Source organism: Coregonus clupeaformis, chromosome 9 (assembly GCF_020615455.1).
Source record: "Coregonus clupeaformis isolate EN_2021a chromosome 9, ASM2061545v1, whole genome shotgun sequence".
Taxonomy (NCBI): Eukaryota; Metazoa; Chordata; class Actinopteri; order Salmoniformes; family Salmonidae; genus Coregonus; species Coregonus clupeaformis.
In genome coordinates, this window is record NC_059200.1 from 12,788,203 (window position 1) to 12,808,988 (window position 20,786).

At 46.8% G+C, this 20,786-nt stretch overlaps 1 protein-coding gene across 5 annotated transcripts in view; it reads right to left on the reverse strand.

Moving 5' to 3' along the window:
* Nucleotides 1-20,786, reverse strand: part of LOC121573345 (ephrin type-A receptor 5) — a 189,368-nt gene that overhangs the window by 66,759 nt on the left and 101,823 nt on the right. The window lies entirely within an intron of this gene.

Here is a 20,786-nt window from a genome sequence, read left to right on the forward strand (position 1 = left end):
CTGCCACCACGTTATCCCTCCCCGGAGTGAACTTCAGCTGATAGTCATACTGTCTGAGGCGGTCGGCCCATCTGTGCAGCCGAAGTGGCTTGTGGCCAGTTCCTGATGCTGACAGTAGCGTTGTGAGGGACTGGTGGTCGGTTCGGAGTGTGAACAGACGGCCATATAGGTAGAGGTGCCACCTTTCGCACGCCCCAGACACAGGCCAGTGCTTCTCGTTCGCCCACAGAGTACCGTTGTTCTGTGGGGCTCAAGGCCCTTGAGGCGAAGGCGACGGGCCTCTCAATGCCATTCTGCAGCTGTGAGAGGACAGCTCCTAGTGCTCCAGCTGAGGCGTCACATGTGACAATGGTGTGGCAGACGGGGTCAAAGTGAGCCAAGACTGGGGCTGTGGTGAGCTGGCTCTTCAGTGAGCGGACCGCGTCTGAGCAGGCTGCCGTCCAGGCCCATGGCTCATCCTTCTTGAGGAGCTGGCGAAGGGGCGCTGTGGTCTGAGAGTAGTGGGGCAGAAACCGGAGGTAGTAAGCTGTCATGCCCAAGAATGAGGCCACCTGAGAGGCTGAGGTCGGTTCCGGGGATCCGGTGGACGGCTTCAATGTTCGACATGAGTGGGGCAATGCCTTTGGCCGACAGGCGGAAGCCCACAAACTCGACGGCTGGAGCTGCAAAGGTGCACTTTCCACCGTTAAGGGTCAGGTTGTTCCGCAGTAGAGCACTGAATACTCTGTGGAGTCGATAATCATGGATGTGGAGGTCAGGGCCGTGGACCACGATGTCATCCAGATAGACCGCCACCCCAGGTATTCCAGCGAGGATGGTGCTCATCACCTTCTGGAAGCAGCTGGGGGCGGAGCTAAGTCCAAAAGGCATGCGTGTATATCTGAACACGCCAGCATGTGTGACAAAGGCCGTGAGGTCTCTGCTAGCTGCATGGAGGGGTACCTGAAGATAACCCTGACGAAGGTCAAGCTTCGTGAAGATCGTGGAGCCATGGAATTGTGCGGTCAGCTCCTCAGCTGTAGGCAAGGGGTACTTATCCGGGACAACGGCCTTGTTCACAGCACGGAGATCCACACAGGTCCGGATTCCACCGGACTTTTTGGTTGCAATGACCAAGTTTGAAATCCAGGGGGCAGCGTTGACTGGCTCAATGATGCCTGCATCCAACTGTGACTGGAGATCTTTTGTGACGTCATCACGCAGTGCAAAGGGAATGCGCCGCAGGGGCTGCATGACTGGGGTCACTTCCAGATTCACTAGGGGCCTGTGAGTAAAGGCTGTGAGGCAGCCCAGTCCATCAAACAGAGTCGGCCAGTTCTGTGGCCATGTGCAGGTAACCTGGTAGATAGCTGACCCACTGTCATCTCTCAGTGTGAATCCCAAGCCTGTGAAGAGGTCGAGGCCCAGGAGGTTGGCACCCCGCTTTGCAACATGAAATGTGAATGATGGCAGATGTTTGGTGCCGTAGTGTACTGAGACCTGGAGGGTGCCTACAATGTCTATCTTGGATCTACCGTACCCACACAGGGCAGTGGAGGGCTGTTGGAGTGGTAGGTGACTGAAAAACTTGTAGTAAGTGGCAAGGTTGAGCAACGACACCGCAGCGCCAGTATCCAGCAGCAAAGGCAAACCCACCTCACCCAGCTGCACAGTGCATGTCCTGAATGACACATGGTTGGTGGAGACGGTTCGGATTTCCGTGTGTTCATGTTGAGAGTGAGATGAAACTAAGGGCCTGTTCTGGGTGGAGCTAGTAGCAGGGGCAGAAAATGACACACTTTCGCAAAGTGATTGTATTTTGAACAGTTCTTGCATATTTTCCCACGGGCTGGGCAGTTTGAAGCCCTTGAATTGTGAGAGCTAGCCCCACAGTTGCCACAGCTACTTCTGTTTGTTTGTCTGTGTGCCTGCTGCACGGGCATGTCGGTGTCTGTGTCCATGCAGCTATCGACGCGGGAGGGCGTGCGCAGCGGCGTGATCGTTGTAGTGCGCCTGCTCGGGCTGAAGCTGCTGCGTGAGAATGGCTGGGGGCCGAGTGTATGCTGCAGAGCTGTCTGTTAGCATAGAAGAGCATTCCAACGCCGCTTCAACCTGGAGTGCTATTTTAATAGCTCCATCTAGTTGTAAATTATCCGATTCCAAAAGCAGTTTCTCCCTTGTCTTTTCACATAACGTCCCCTCTATCAACTGATCCCTGATGATCTCGTCCCTGAAGTGTCCCGTAGTTACAAGAGCTAGCCAAATCCCTCAGATTAGCCACGTAGCTTTGAATGGACTCACCCGGCCGTTGGTGTCTCTTCCGTAGCCGGTAGCGTCGGAGGAGCACTCGCTCTTTCCCGGCGAAGTGGTTCCGTAAGAGGCTGACTGCAGCAGTGAATGTAGGAGCCGATCCAAGCGCTCTGAAAATCCTCTGTCCCTCTGTACCAAGGCAGTGACGGAGCAGTGCTGTCCTCCGCTTGTCGGAGATTGTAGAAAAGTCCATAGCTTCTAGATAAGTGTTAAAACTATCAAGCCAGTTATTCCACGGGACTGGAGGTTCGCCAGGCACGGCGAGGAATGGTGCTGGCGGTGGTAAACTGAATTCAGCCATCCTCGTCGCCAATGTTATATCTAGCCTAGTTGTAGAAGAACGGACATCTGCACAGTTTCACATTGTATATCACTCTGACGTTTAATGACATGTGCCACACATTCTGACAACCCATTCATCCGTAACGCAGCACACTGTCGTAAACCATAACAACGTACAGTACGACGTACAGCACGTCGTACCATACATAACACTAGCTATTTTAGCTAGATAAGTCTGACACTTCTTCTGGACTGTCTCGGACACTGTTTCATTCGTTAGCTAACATTAGCTAAGTTAGCTGGCTAGCTAAGTTACCATAGCTAGATTTGACATATTCTCCATCTGGGTTAATTTAACCAAGCTATTTGGCAGCCTTATCTCATGTTTGCATGGTTATTGATTGAGTTAGCTAGAGTTACTGTACTGGTTTTCAATGGTTTCTGACAGTGGCAGCTTTAGTCAGACTTGTGAAGTTGAGGATGATGGATGCAAATTCTGTTAGCTAGCTAACGTTAGAGTTTACCTTAAATTTGATGTATCCAAGTTAGTATAGCTAGCTAGCTATGTATTCTAACATGTATTTATTTATGTACTTAAATGCATAGGTCTAGGCGAATGGACAGCTTTGTAAAGGATATGCTGAATGAGTGGAACTTGGCCTCTTTTTCCAAAGTTTGAGGCTAAGTAAAACTGAGAAATTCCATTTTGAGAGTGGGGACAGAGCTTTGGGGGGGAAAAACACTGATGTTCATTGACCTTGTGTAAAAAAGCATCTACATCTTCCACATTGTCATCGATAACCAATAGTGCAACCTTAATGGAAACCTGAAAGACTTAACTTCACCAGAGCCTCTTAGAACCATTCAGCCACTTTGGGACTGGATACATTACATGCACAGCTACCATATTTACATTTACGTCATTTAGCAGACGCTCTTATCCAGAGCGACTTACAAATAGGTGCATTCACCTTATAGCCAGTGGGATAACCACTTTACAATGTTTTTTTATTTTTTTATTTTTTTGGGTTGGGGTAAGGGGGGGGGGTAGAAGGATTACTTTATCCTATCCCAGGTATTTCTTAAAGAGGTGGGGTTTCAAATGTCTCCGGAAGGTGGTGAGTGACTCCGCTGTCCTGGCGTCGTGAGGGAGCTTGTTCCACCATTGGGGTGCCAGAGCAGCGAACAGTTTGACTGGGCTGAGCGGGAACTATGCTTCCGCAGAGGTAGGGGGGCCAGCAGGCCAGAGGTAGGGGGGCCAGCAGGCCAGAGGTAGGGGGGCCAGCAGGCCAGAGGTAGGGGGGCCAGCAGGCCAGAGGTAGGGGGGCCAGCAGGCCAGAGGTAGGGGGCCAGCAGGCCAGAGGTAGGGGAGCCAGCAGGCCAGAGGTAGGGGAGCCAGCAGGCCAGAGGTAGGGGGGCCAGCAGGCCAGAGGTAGGGGGCCAGCAGGCCAGAGGTAGGGGAGCCAGCAGGCCAGAGGTAGGGGGGCCAGCAGGCCAGAGGTAGGGAGCCAGCAGGCCAGAGGTAGGGGGCCAGCAGGCCAGAGGTAGGGGGCCAGCAGGCCAGAGGTAGGGGAGCCAGCAGGCCAGAGGTAGGGGAGCCAGCAGGCCAGAGGTAGGGGAGCCAGCAGGCCAGAGGTAGGGGAGCCAGCAGGCCAGAGGTAGGGGAGCCAGCAGGCCAGAGGTAGGGGGGCCAGCAGGCCAGAGGTAGGGGAGCCAGCAGGCCATAGATAGTCTGGCCTTCATTTTACCATACTTGCTTTATTGGTCATTTGCACAGATATTCTGTCACAGTGACCAACCTGACACACACACATCACAGGCTGGGCACTTAGGGGTAAAGTGCCTTGCTCAAGGGCACAACAGCAGTAGGCAGTACACAGAGACATTGTAGCTGGTAACCCTCTGACAGATGGATCACACCCTGCAGAATTCCCCACAGGCAGCTAGGGATTCAAACCGATAACCCGCCAGTTATGGGCCTGCATTTCTAACCTCGAAGCTACTGCCGCCACTAATCATTTTGCTCTTTCCTCACTCCTTTGCCTTTGTTTAACCATTTGACCTGGCTTTCAACCTTTCCCTCCTCAACGTATGTGGGTGAAACTATCCCTTAAAATCTCTCCCTTAGCGGTTAAGAGCACTGGGCCAGTAACAAAGCCAGCAATTGGAAAAAATCTGCTGTTCTGCCCTTGAGCAAGGCAGTTAACCCACAACAACAACTGCTCCCCAGGCGCTGAAGACTTGGATGTCGATTAAGGCAGCCCCCCCGCACCTCTGATTTAGAGGGGTTGGGTTAAATGAGGAAGACACATTTCGGTTGAATGCATTCAGTTGTTCAACTGACTAGGTTTCCTCTTTCTCTTTTGCAGCGGAGGAGATAGATCAGGAAACGCTCTTGCTTTTAGACGACTCGATTATAGCCTGAAGGTGAAGAAGAGTATTCCGTAAACGCCACCTTTTATATACACGAAACACACACATGAATAAATAGGAATGTGGACACACAGAGCGACACACCGAGCGACACACCGAGCGACACACCGAGCGACACACCGAGCGACACACCGAGCGACACACCGAGCGACACACCGAGCGACACACCGAGCGACACGCCAAGCTTGAGCAGTAGTCGCGTCTTGCCAGGTGAAGTATATGTTGGAATATTTGTGCATTTGGAAAACTGACGACATCTGGCCGGCACACCAAGTTGAAGGAGGACCGCGATCCAGAACGCTTAGTGGACCAGACAGAATGGGGCCAAGACAGTGTGATGGTCCGAGGGTATACGCGTCTGCCGGATACTCCAGCCACGGTGGGCATGGTCAATTATTTTTACAAAAACATTAGACTTGAATTTGATTGTGTTTGCTCTGATGAACTAGCCTGGCTGATGTGACCCACGTGACTCACAGAGCAGGGAGAGCTGTGACCACACTGGTCTGGATAGGAGGCAGGTTGTTAATGCCGTATTTGCTCATAAATTTTGCGACAGGGTTTGATTGGTTCTCTCAAATGTTTAGTTTTTTCCTCTGGGGTTGAGACCTCTCATTGTTTGGATTTGAAATTCCAACCATTGTAATAGAAGGGGGCGGAGGTCAGGGGCTGAGTGTGACTGTTGGTGTTTGAGTGAGAAAGACACAGAGGAGGGACAACCAGTAAAAGCATTACCAACGCATTGTGCCGACCACATCAAAGAGACATTCCAGACTCTGAAGTCAGGAGGACTTCAAGAGTTAGGTGTTAGCAGACTAGTGATTGCCCCATATGATTTTCAAATTGTGTTATGTTGTAGCCAGACAAACAATTACTTTTTCACAAGCATTAGAAACAGCATTGGGTGTGGATACGGTGGGAACATGTGGATCTGAGCAAGTGTGACATCATTAACGTTTGTGGAAATTGTATGTATGTAAATATTAAGTTGTCTATTGTTTTTGTCAATGTGTGTATTTATTTTGTATTGTTAAATAAACAACAAAAAGTACAATTAAATATTTCAAAAAAAGTAGTTGTCTGCTTTACTAGATCTAACCATAGACAATCAACATAGCACAACACGACACAGAAAATACACACCCTGACTCAACAAATACGAGTCCCTAGAGTCAGGGTCCCTAGAGTCAGGGTCCCTAGAGTCAGGGTCCCTAGAGTCAGGGTCCCTAGAGTCAGGGTCCCTAGAGTCAGGGTCCCTAGAGTCAGGGCGTGACAGCTTTACTACAGTCCTTTACTATAGTGTTGTTTTTCGTAAGGGATAGTGTGGTATAGTGTTGTGTGTGTGTGTGTATAGATAGACTTGGCGCCGGAGGGGCTGGCTGCCGTTCTATGGACTCTTAACCGACCGTGCTATTTTGTGTGTTTTTTCGCATTGTTTTAAACTTATATTTTACATAATGTTGCTGCTACCATCTCTTATGACCGAAAAGAGCTTCTGGACATCAGAACAGCGATTACTCACTTTGAACTGGACAAATAATTTTTCTTTAATGAGTTGGAAGAGAGGGATTTGCTCCAGACACCCGACAGGGCCCTCATCCCCGTCATTCGTAGTAGAAAGAAAAGGAGATATCGCGGAAGGAGATCGGGGTGCATGGTTAGGAGCTGGCGGCGAGTGGCTAATCTGCCTTTGCCATCGATACTATTGGCCAACTTACAATCTCTTGATAATAAAGTGGACGAACTACAGGCACGAATATCCTACCAACGGGACATTAAAAACTGTAATATCTTATGTTTCACAGAGTCGTGGCTGAACGACGACATGAATAACATACAGCTGGTGGGTTTTACACTGTATCGGCAGGATAGAACAGCAGCCTCTGGTAAGACAAGGGGTGGCGGTCTATGTATATTTTTAAACAACAGCTGGTGCACAATATGTTAGGAAGTCTTTAGGTTATCTCATGAGTATCTCATGATAAGCTGTAGACCACACTATCTACCAAGATAGTTTTCATCTATATTCTTCGTAGCTGTCTATTTACCACCACAAACCGATGCTGGCACTAAGACCGCACTCAATGAGCTGTATACGGCCATAAGCAAACAGGAAAACGCTCATCCGGAGGCAGCGCTCCTAGTGGCTGGGGACTTTAATGCAGGGAAACTTAAATCCTCTAGACGACCTTTACTCAACACACAGAGACGCGTTCAAAGCTCTCCCTCGCCCTCCATTTGGCAAATCTGACCATAATTCTATCCTCCTGATTCCTGCTTACAGGCAAAAACTAAAGCAGGAAGCGCCAGTGACTCGGTCAATAAAAAAGTGGTCAGATGAAGCAGATGTTAAACTACAGGACTGTTTTGCTAGCACAGACTGGAATAAATCAAAGCTAATTTTATTTGTCACATACATGTGTTTAGCAGATGTTATAGTGGGTGTAGCGAAATGCTTGTGCTTCTAGCTCCGACAGTGCAGTAATATCTAACAAGTAATATCTAACAATTTCACAACATATACCCAATACATATGTTCCGGGATTCTTCCGATGGCATTGAGGAGTACACCACATCAATCACTGGCTTCATCAATAAGTGCATCAATGACGTCGTCCCCACAGTGACTGTACGTACATACCCCAATCAGAAGCCATGGATTACAGGCAACATCCGCACTGAGCTAAAGGGTAGAGCTGTCGCTTTCAAGGAGCGGGACTCTAACCCGGACGCTTATAAGAAATCCTGCTATGCCCTCCGACGAACCATCAAACAGGCAAAGAGTCAATACAGGACTAAGATTGAATCGTACTACACCGGCTCTAACGCACATCGGATGTGGCAGGGCTTGCAAACTACAGTGAGGGAAAAAAGTATTTGATCCCCTGCTGATTTTGTACGTTTGCCCACTGACAAAGAAATGATCAGTCTATAATTTTAATGGTAGGTTTATTTGAACAGTGAGAGACAGAATAACAACAACAACAAAAAATCCACAAAAACGTACGTCAAAAATGTTATAAATTTGATTTGCATTTTAATGAGGGAAATAAGTATTTGACCCCTCTGCAAAACATGACTTAGTACTTGGTGGCAAAACCCTTGTTGGCAATCACAGAGGTCAGACGTTTCTTGTAGTTGGCCACCAGGTTTGCAAACATCTCAGGAGGTATTTTGTCCCACTCCTCTTTGCAGATCTTCTACAAGTCATTAAGGTTTCGAGGCTGACGTTTGGCAACTCAAACCTTCAGCTCACTCCACAGATTTTCTATGGGATTAAGGTCTGGAGACTGGCAAGGCCACTCCAGGACCTTAATGTGCTTCTTCTTGAGCCAGTCCTTTGTTGCCTTGGCCGTGTGTTTTGGGTCATTGTCATGCTGGAATACCCATCCAGGACCCATTTTCAATGCCCTGGCTGAGGGAAGGTTCTCACCCAAGATTTGACGGTACATGGCCCCGTCCATCGTCCCTTTGATGCGGTGAAGTTGTCCTGTCCCCTTAGCAGAAAAACACCCCCAAAGCATAATGTTTCCACCTCCATGTTTGACAGTGGGGATGGTGTTATTGGGGTCATAGGCAGTATTCCTTCTCCTCCAAACACGGCGAGTTGAGTTGATGCCAGAGAGCTCGATTTTGGTCTCATCTGACCACAACACTTTCACCCAGTTCTCCTCTGAATCATTCAGATGTTCATTGGCAAACTTCAGACGGCCCTGTATATGTGCTTTCTTGAGCAGGGGGACCTTGCGGGCGCTGCAGGATTTCAGTCCTTCACGGCGTAGTGTGTTACCAATTGTTTTCTTGGTGACTATGGTCCCAGCTGCCTTGAGATCATTGACAAGATCCTCCCGTGTAGATCTGGGCTGATTCCTCACCGTTCTCATGATCATTGCATCTCCACGAGGTGAGATCTTGCATGGAGCCCCAGGCCGAGGGAGATTGACAGTTATTTTGTGTTTCTTCCATTTGCGAATAATCGCACCAACTGTTTTCACCTTCTCACCAAGCTGCTTGGCGATGGTCTTGTAGCCCATTCCAGCCTTGTGTAGGTCTACAATCTTGTCCCTGACATCCTTGGAGAGCTCTTTGGTCTTGGCCATGGTGGAGATTTTGGAATCTGATTGATTGATTGCTTCTGTGGACAGGTTTCTTTTATACAGGTAACAAGCTGAGATTAGGATCATTCCCTTTAAGAGTGTGCTCCTAATCTCAGCTCGTTACCTGTATAAAAGACACCTGGGAGCCAGAAATCTTTCTGATTGAGAGGGGGTCAAATACTTATTTCCCTCATTAAAATGCAAATCAATTTATAACATTTTTGACATGCATTTTTCTGGATTTTGTTATTCTGTCTCTCACTGTTCAAATAAACCTACCATTAAAATTATAGACTGATAATTTATTTGTCAGTGGGCAAACGTACAAAATCAGCAGGGGATCAAATACTTTTTTCCCCTCACTGTATATTTTCTGTTGTATTTTTGACTTTATGTTTTGTTTACCCCATATGTAACTCTGTGTTGTTGTTTTTATCGCAATGCTTTGCTTTATCTTGGCCAGGTCGCAGTTGTAAATGAGAACTTGTTCTCAACTGGCTTACCTGGTTAAATAAAGGTGAAATAAAATACAAAAATTAATGAAAAGTAGACTGACGAGTTTAAGAAGAACGTTATTTGTTTCTGGCCATTTTGATCCTGTAATTGAACCCACAATTGCTGATTTTCCAGATACTCAACTAGTCTCAAAAAGGCCAGTTTTATTGCTTCTTTAATCAGCACAAAAGTTTTCAGCTGTGCTAACATAATTGCAAAAAGGGTTTTCTAATGATCAAATAGCCTTTTAAAATGATAAACCTGGATTAGCAAACACAACGTGCCATTGGAACACAGGACTGATGGTTGCTGATAATGGGCCTCTGTACGCCTATGTACTGTAGATATTCTATTCAAAATCAGCCGTTTCCAGCTACAATAGCCATTTACAACATTAACAATGTCTACACTGTATTTCTGATTAATTTGATGTTATTTTAATTGACAACAAATTTGTTTTTCTTTCGAAAACAAGGACATTTCTAAGTGACCCCAAACCTTTGACGGTAGTGTACAGTACCAGTCAAAAGTTTGGACACACCTATTGAGTCCAGGGTTTTTCTTTATTTTTACTATTTTCTACATTGTATGGGAATTGTACTGCATTCCAGGTGACTACCTCATGAAGCTGGTAGAGCGAATGCCAAGAATGTGGAAAGCTGTCATCAAGGCAAAGGGTGGCTACTTTGAAGAATTACATTCGACATTTTTGTCATTTAGCAGACGCGCTTATCCAGAGCGACTTACAGTTTAGTGAGTGCACACATTTTTTTTATTCTTTAATTTGTATTTATTTTTTTGTACTGGTCCCCCGTGGGAATCGAACCCACAACCCTGGTGTTGCAAACGCCATGCTCTACCAACTGAGCTACACAGGACACAAATATTAAATATATTTTGATTTGTTTAACACTGGTTTGGTACTACATGATTACATATGTGTTAATTCATAGTTTTGATGTCTTCACTATTATTCTACAATGTAGAAAATAGTAAAAATAAAGAAAAACCCTTGAATGAGTAGGTGTTCCAAACTTTTGACTGATACAATACATATTCCAACCATATTACCACCACACCGTGTTACCACCATACCGTGTTACCACCACACCGTATTACCACCACACCATATTACCACCACACCGTATTACCACCACACCGTGTTACCACCGTATTACCACCACACCGTGTTACCACCGTGTTACCACCACACTGTGTTACCACCACACCGTGTTACCACCACACCGTATTACCACCACACCGTGTTACCACCACACCGTATTACCACCACACCGTGTTACCACCACACCGTATTACCACCACACCTTGTTACCACCGTGTTACCACCACACCGTGTTACCACCACACCGTATTACCACCACACCGTGTGACCACCACACCATGTTACCACCACACCGTGTTACCATCACACCGTGTTACCTCCACACCGTGTTACCACCACACCGTGTTACCACCACACCGTGTTACCACCACACCGTATTACCACCACACCGTGTGACCACCACACCGTGTTACCATCACACCGTGTTACCTCCACACCGTGTTACCACCACACCGTGTGACCACCACACCGTGTTACCACCACACCGTATTACCACCACACCGTGTTACCACCACACCGTATTACCACCACACCGTGTGACCACCACACCGTGTGACCACCACACCGTGTGACCACCACACCGTGTGACCACCACACCGTGTTACCACCACACCGTATTACCACCACACCGTGTTACCACCACACCGTATTACCACCACACCGTATTACCACCACACCGTGTGACCACCACACCGTGTGACCACCACACCGTGTGACCACCACACCGTGTTACCACCACACCGTATTACCACCACACCGTGTGACCACCACACCGTGTTACCACCACACCGTATTACCACCACACCGTGTTACCACCACACCGTGTGACCACCACACCGTGTTACCACCACACCGTATTACCACCACACCGTGTTACCACCACACCGTATTACCACCACACCGTAATACCACCACACCGTGTTACCACCACACCGTATTACCACCACACCGTATTACCACCACACCGTGTTACCACCACACCGTATTACCACCACACCGTGTTACCACCACACCGTGTGACCACCACACCGTGTGACCACCACACCGTGTTACCACCACACCGTGTTACCACCACACCGTATTACCACCACACCGTGTTACCACCACACCGTATTACCACCACACCGTGTTACCACCACACCGTGTGACCACCACACCGTGTTACCACCACACCGTGTTACCACCACACCGTGTTACCACCACACCGTGTTACCATCACACCGTGTTACCACCACACCTTGTTACCACCGTGTTACCACCACACCGTATTACCACCACACCGTGTTACCACCACACCGTATTACCACCACACCGTATTACCACCACACCGTGTTACCACCACACCGTATTACCACCACACCGTGTTACCACCACACCGTGTTACCACCACACCGTATTACCACCACACCGTGTTACCACCACACCGTGTTACCACCACACCGTATTACCACCACACCGTATTACCACCACACCGTATTACCACCACACCGTGTTACCACCACACCGTATTACCACCACACCGCGTGACCACCACACCGTATTACCACCACACCGTATTACCACCACACCGTGTTACCACCACACCGTATTACCACCACACCGTGTTACCACCACACCGTGTTACCACCACACCTCAGTCAAATTTCAACCTTATTACCGCCACATCAAAAATAATTCCTGCCCCTGTTCATGCCCATTTTTAAGTGGGCCAGTATAAATTGAAACAAATGTTACATATTAGTAAAGACAAGATTTAAATTGAGAATAGTGTGATGGGGGTGAAAATATGATGACTTGATGAGAGAACAGCGTGTGCTGCAGGCCTGGTTAAAAGTAGTCCACTATTGGAACAGACTTTCTCAAGTCATCAGCAGGATGTAGTCGCATCATTCAGCCCATATATCATTTAATTTCTTAGACATTCTAAAGTTTGTATCATTCACAACTAAAATGGCCAAATCTGGCATATAGGACCTGTTTCAAATGATCACTTTTACGCTCAACATAGCCACTTCATATGTGCTCTCGCTGCAGAATGGGAAAATATATCCAATCTATTTTATTAAGCTAAGTTCAATTACATTCTTACTATAAAATCATATAATATAAAATAATGGTAAGGGATTTATAAGCATATCTTGTCAGCTAAATGAACAAGCCTACAGCCTATGGCATGGAGCATAGCCGGATAACATACAGTAGGCCAACTCATATTCTGTTCTTCTGAAATACATTTTCTTCATATCATAATGTTTCTTTAGACCTGACTAAAATATATAATGGATTTATTGTGATGGTGTATATTCAATAGATTTATTATACTTTTTTTAAATGTAGATATTTCCGTGGCTTGTATCCGGCTTGTATGCTGGTGGCCTGGAGATGCTAAACGTGATTATGTTAATTACATTACATTACCGTGAGACCTACAGTCAATCCCCGGCTGACAATGTTATGAACATAGTGCGGTTAACAAGAACTGGTTAAACACTTGGATCTGTATCCTGTTAACAGCTTGGATCTGGACCATGCTGGTTAAACACTTGGATCTGTATCCTGTTAACAGCTTGGATCTGGACCATGCTGGTTAAACACTTGGATCTGTATCCTGTTAACAGCTTGGATCTGGACCATGCTGGTTAAACACTTGATCTGTATCCTGTTAACAGCTTGGATCTGGACCATGCCATGCTGCTTGGATCTGTATCCTGTTAACAGCTTGGATCTGGACCATGCTGGTTAAACACTTGGATCTGTATCCTGTTTACAGCTTGGATCTGGACCATGCTGGTTAAACACTTGGATCTGTATCCTGTTAACAGCTTGGATCTGGACCATGCCATGCTCCTTGGATCTGTATCCTGTTAACAGCTTGGATCTGGACCATGCTGGTTAAACGCTTGGATCTGTATCCTGTTAACAGCTTGGATCTGGACCATGCTGGTTAAACACTTGGATCTGTATCCTGTTAACAGCTTGGATCTGGACCATGCCATGCTGCTTGGATCTGTATCCTGTTAACAGCTTGGATCTGGACCATGCTGGTTAAACACTTGGATCTGTATCCTGTTAACAGCTTGGATCTGGACCATGCTGGTTAAACACTTGATCTGTATCCTGTTAACAGCTTGGATCTGGACCATGCCATGCTGCTTGGATCTGTATCCTGTTAACAGCTTGGATCTGGACCATGCTGGTTAAACACTTGGATCTGTATCCTGTTTACAGCTTGGATCTGGACCATGCTGGTTAAACACTTGGATCTGTATCCTGTTAACAGCTTGGATCTGGACCATGCTGGTTAAACACTTGGATCTGTATCCTGTTAACAGCTTGGATCTGGACCATGCTGGTTAAACACTTGGATCTGTATCCTGTTAACAGCTTGGATCTGGACCATGCTGGTTAAACACTTGGATCTGTATCCTGTTAACAGCTTGGATCTGGACCATGCTGGTTAAACACTTGGATCTGTATCCTGTTAACAGCTTGGATCTGGACCATGCTGGTTAAACACTTGGATCTGTATCCTGTTAACAGCTTGGATCTGGACCATGCTGGTTAAACACTTGGATCTGTATCCTGTTAACAGCTTGGATCTGGACCCTGCTGGTTAAACACTTGGATCTGTATCCTGTTAACAGCTTGGATCTGGACCATGCTGGTTAAACACTTGGATCTGTATCCTGTTAACAGCTTGGATCTGGACCATGCCATGCTGCTTGGATCTGTATCCTGTTAACAGCTTGGATCTGGACCATGCTGGTTAAACACTTGGATCTGTATCCTGTTAACAGCTTGGATCTGGACCATGCTGGTTAAACACTTGGATCTGTATCCTGTTAACAGCTTGGATCTGGACCATGCTGGTTAAACACTTGGATCTGTATCCTGTTAACAGCTTGGATCTGGACCATGCTGGTTAAACACTTGGATCTGTATCCTGTTAACAGCTTGGATCTGGACCATGCTGGTTAAACACTTGATCTGTATCCTGTTAACAGCTCGGATCTGGACCATGCCATGCTGCTTGGATCTGTATCCTGTTAACAGCTTGGATCTGGACCATGCTGGTTAAACACTTGGATCTGTATCCTGTTTACAGCTTGGATCTGGACCATGCTGGTTAAACACTTGGATCTGTATCCTGTTAACAGCTTGGATCTGGACCATGCCATGCTGCTTGGATCTGTATCCTGTTAACAGCTTGGATCTGGACCATGCTGGTTAAACGCTTGGATCTGTATCCTGTTAACAGCTTGGATCTGGACCATGCTGGTTAAACACTTGAAACTGTATCCTGTTAACAGCTTGGATCTGGACCATGCCATGCTGCTTGGATCTGTATCCTGTTAACAGCTTGGATCTGGACCATGCTGGTTAAACGCTTGGATCTGTATCCTGTTAACAGCTTGGATCTGGACCATGCCATGCTGCTTGGATCTGTATCCTGTTAACAGCTTGGATCTGGACCATGCCATGCTGCTTGGATCTGAATCCTGTTAACAGCTTGGATCTGGACCATGCTGGTTAAACACTTGGATCTGTATCCTGTTAACAGCTTGGATCTGGACCATGCTGGTTAAACGCTTGGATCTGTATCCTGTTAACAGCTTGGATCTGGACCATGCTGGTTAAACACTTGGATCTGTATCCTGTTAACAGCTTGGATCTGGACCATGCTGGTTAAACGCTTGGATCTGTATCCTGTTAACAGCTTGGATCTGGACCATGCTGGTTAAACACTTGGATCTGTATCCTGTTAACAGCTTGGATCTGGACCATGCTGGTTAAACACTTGGATCTGTATCCTGTTAACAGCTTGGATCTGGACCATGCTGGTTAAACACTTGGATCTTTATCCTGTTAACAGCTTGGATCTGGACCATGCTGGTTAAACACTTGGATCTGTATCCTGTTAACAGCTTGGATCTGGACCATGCTGGTTAAACACTTGGATCTGTATCCTGTTAACAGCTTGGATCTGGACCATGCCATGCTGCTTGGATCTGTATCCTGTTAACAGCTTGGATCTGGACCATGCTGGTTAAACACTTGGATCTGTATCCTGTTAACAGCTTGGATCTGGACCATGCTGGTTAAACACTTGGATCTGTATCCTGTTAACAGCTTGGATCTGGACCATGCTGGTTAAACACTTGGATCTGTATCCTGTTAACAGCTTGGATCTGGACCATGCTGGTTAAACACTTGATCTGTATCCTGTTAACAGCTTGGATCTGGACCATGCCATGCTGCTTGGATCTGTATCCTGTTAACAGCTTGGATCTGGACCATGCTGGTTAAACACTTGGATCTGTATCCTGTTTACAGCTTGGATCTGGACCATGCTGGTTAAACACTTGGATCTGTATCCTGTTAACAGCTTGGATCTGGACCATGCCATGCTGCTTGGATCTGTATCCTGTTAACAGCTTGGATCTGGACCATGCTGGTTAAACGCTTGGATCTGTATCCTGTTAACAGCTTGGATCTGGACCATGCTGGTTAAACACTTGAAACTGTATCCTGTTAACAGCTTGGATCTGGACCATGCCATGCTGCTTGGATCTGTATCCTGTTAACAGCTTGGATCTGGACCATGCTGGTTAAACACTTGGATCTGTATCCTGTTAACAGCTTGGATCTGGACCATGCCATGCTGCTTGGATCTGTATCCTGTTAACAGCTTGGATCTGGACCATGCCATGCTGCTTGGATCTGGATCCTGTTAACAGCTTGGATCTGGACCATGCTGGTTAAACACTTGGATCTGTATCCTGTTAACAGCTTGGATCTGGACCATGCTGGTTAAACGCTTGGATCTGTATCCTGTTAACAGCTTGGATCTGGACCATGCTGGTTAAACACTTGGATCTGTATCCTGTTAACAGCTTGGATCTGGACCATGCCATGCTGCTTGGATCTGTATCCTGTTAATAGCTTGGATCTGGACCATGCTGGTTAAACACTTGGATCTGTATCCTGTTAACAGCTTGGATCTGGACCATGCTGGTTAAACACTTGGATCTGTATCCTGTTAACAGCTTGGATCTGGACCATGCTGGTTAAACACTTGGATCTGTATCCTGTTAACAGCTTGGATCTGGACCATGCTGGTTAAACACTTGGATCTGTATCCTGTTAACAGCTTGGATCTGGACCATGCTGGTTAAACACTTGATCTGTATCCTGTTAACAGCTTGGATCTGGACCATGCCATGCTGCTTGGATCTGTATCCTGTTAACAGCTTGGATCTGGACCATGCTGGTTAAACACTTGGATCTGTATCCTGTTTACAGCTTGGATCTGGACCATGCTGGTTAAACACTTGGATCTGTATCCTGTTAACAGCTTGGATCTGGACCATGCCATGCTGCTTGGATCTGTATCCTGTTAACAGCTTGGATCTGGACCATGCTGGTTAAACGCTTGGATTTGTATCCTGTTAACAGCTTGGATCTGGACCATGCTGGTTAAACACTTGAAACTGTATCCTGTTAACAGCTTGGATCTGGACCATGCCATGCTGCTTGGATCTGTATCCTGTTAACAGCTTGGATCTGGACCATGCCATGCTGCTTGGATCTGGATCCTGTTAACAGCTTGGATCTGGACCATGCTGGTTAAACACTTGGATCTGTATCCTGTTAACAGCTTGGATCTGGACCATGCTGGTTAAACGCTTGGATCTGTATCCTGTTAACAGCTTGGATCTGGACCATGCTGGTTAAACACTTGGATCTGTATCCTGTTAACAGCTTGGATCTGGACCATGCCATGCTGCTTGGATCTGTATCCTGTTAACAGCTTGGATCTGGACCATGCTGGTTAAACACTTGGATCTGTATCCTGTTAACAGCTTGGATCTGGACCATGCTGGTTAAACACTTGGATCTGTATCCTGTTAACAGCTTGGATCTGGACCATGCTGGTTAAACGCTTGGATCTGTATCCTGTTAACAGCTTGGATCTGGACCATGCTGGTTAAACACTTGGATCTGTATCCTGTTAACAGCTTGGATCTGGACCATGCCATGCTGCTTGGATCTGTATCCTGTTAACAGCTTGGATCTGGACCATGCTGGTTAAACACTTGGATCTGTATCCTGTTAACAGCTTGGATCTGGACCATGCTGGTTAAACACTTGGATCTGTATCCTGTTAACAGCTTGGATCTGGACCATGCCATGCTGCTTGGATCTGTATCCTGTTAACAGCTTGGATCTGGACCATGCTGGTTAAACGCTTGGATCTGTATCCTGTTAACAGCTTGGATCTGGACCATGCTGGTTAAACACTTGGATCTGTATCCTGTTAACAGCTTGGATCTGGACCATGCCATGCTGCTTGGATCTGTATCCTGTTAACAGCTTGGATCTGGACCATGCTGGTTAAACGCTTGGATCTGTATCCTGTTAACAGCTTGGATCTGGACCATGCTGGTTAAACGCTTGGATCTGTATCCTGTTAACAGCTTGGATCTGGACCATGCTGGTTAAACGCTTGGATCTGTATCCTGTTAACAGCTTGGATCTGGACCATGCCATGCTGCTTGGATCTGTATCCTGTTAACAGCTTGGATCTGGACCATGCCATGCTGCTTGGATCTGGATCCTGTTAACAGCTTGGATCTGGACCATGCTGGTTAAACACTTGGATCTGTATCCTGTTAACAGCTTGGATCTGGACCATGCTGGTTAAACGCTTGGATCTGTATCCTGTTAACAGCTTGGATCTGGACCATGCTGGTTAAACACTTGGATCTGTATCCTGTTAACAGCTTGGATCTGGACCATGCCATGCTGCTTGGATCTGTATCCTGTTAACAGCTTGGATCTGGACCATGCTGGTTAAACACTTGGATCTGTATCCTGTTAACAGCTTGGATCTGGACCATGCTGGTTAAACACTTGGATCTGTATCCTGTTAACAGCTTGGATCTGGACCATGCCATGCTGCTTGGATCTGTATCCTGTTAACAGCTTGGATCTGGACCATGCTGGTTAAACGCTTGGATCTGTATCCTGTTAACAGCTTGGATCTGGACCATGCTGGTTAAACACTTGGATCTGTATCCTGTTAACAGCTTGGATCTGGACCATGCCATGCTGCTTGGATCTGTATCCTGTTAACAGCTTGGATCTGGACCATGCTGGTTAAACGCTTGGATCTGTATCCTGTTAACAGCTTGGATCTGGACCATGCCATGCTGCTTGGATCTGTATCCTGTTAACAGCTTGGATCTGGACCATGCCATGCTGCTTGGATCTGGATCCTGTTAACAGCTTGGATCTGGACCATGCTGGTTAAACACTTGGATCTGTATCCTGTTAACAGCTTGGATCTGGACCATGCTGGTTAAACGCTTGGATCTGTATCCTGTTAACAGCTTGGATCTGGACCATGCTGGTTAAACACTTGGATCTGTATCCTGTTAACAGCTTGGATCTGGACCATGCTGATTAAACGCTTGGATCTGTATCCTGTTAACAGCTTGGATCTGGACCATGCTGGTTAAACACTTGGATCTGTATCCTGTTAACAGCTTGGATCTGGACCATGCCATGCTGCTTGGATCTGTATCCTGTTAACAGCTTGGATCTGGACCATGCTGGTTAAACACTTGGATCTGTATCCTGTTAACAGCTTGGATCTGGACCATGCTGGTTAAACACTTGGATCTGTATCCTGTTAACAGCTTGGATCTGGACCATGCTGGTTAAACACTTGGATCTGTATCCTGTTAACAGCTTGGATCTGGACCATGCCATGCTGCTTGGATCTGTATCCTGTTAACAGCTTGGATCTGGACCATGCCATGCTGCTTGGATCTGTATCCTGTTAACAGCTTGGATCTGGACCATGCTGGTAAAACACTTGGATCTGGATCCTGTTAACAGCTTGGATCTGGACCATGCTGGTTAAACACTTGGATCTGGATCCTGTTAACAGCTTGGATCTGGACCATGCCATGCTGCTTGGATCTGTATCCTGTTAACAGCTTGGATCTGGACCATGCCATGCTGCTTGGATCTGTATCCTGTTAACAGCTTGGATCTGGACCATGCTGGTTAAACACTTGGATCTGGATCCTGTTAACAGCTTGGATCTGGACCATGCTGGTTAAACACTTGGATCTGTATCCTGTTAACAGCTTGGATCTGGACCATGCCATGCTGCTTGGATCTGTATCCTGTTAACAGCTTGGACCTGGACCATGCCATGCTGCTTGGATCTGTATCCTGTTAACAGCTTGGATCTGGACCATGCTGGTTAAACACTTGGATCTGGATCCTGTTAACAGCTTGGATCTGGACCATGCTGGTTAAACACTTGGATCTGTATCCTGTTAACAGCTTGGATCTGGACCATGCTGGTTAAACACTTGGATCTGTATCCTGTTAACAGCTTGGATCTGGACCATGCCATGCTGCTTGGATCTGTATCCTGTTAACAGCTTGGATCTGGACCATGCTGGTTAAACACTTGGATCTGTATCCTGTTAACAGCTTGGATCTGGACCATGCTGGTTAAACGCTTGGATCTGTATCCTGTTAACAGCTTTGATCTGGACCATGCCATGCTGCTTGGATCTGGATCCTGTTAACAGCTTGGATCTGGACCATGCCATGCTGCTTGGATCTGGATCCTGTTAACAGCTTGGATCTGGACCATGCCATGCTGCTTGGATCTGGATCCTGTTAACAGCTTGGATCTGGACCATGCCATGCTGCTTGGATCTGGATCCTGTTAACAGCTTGGATCTGGACCATGATACAGTGGCAAACCCGAAAAGGCACTCAATTTCCCTATATAGTGCATACCCTATGGGCCCTGATCAAAAGTAGTGCACTACATAAGGAATAGGGTGCCATTTGGGACTCAACCCGGGTCTCCAAGGACTGGCTTCAGTAAAGTGCTCTTGTGATTTACTCTACAATGAACTCTTCAGACACTAAACTGGCATCCAATAGGAATGGGTGATCCCCTGAAAGCAGCTCATTCAATTAGAAATCCAATCTAATTGACAGTAGGACATACAGTACACAGGAAGAATTGTACA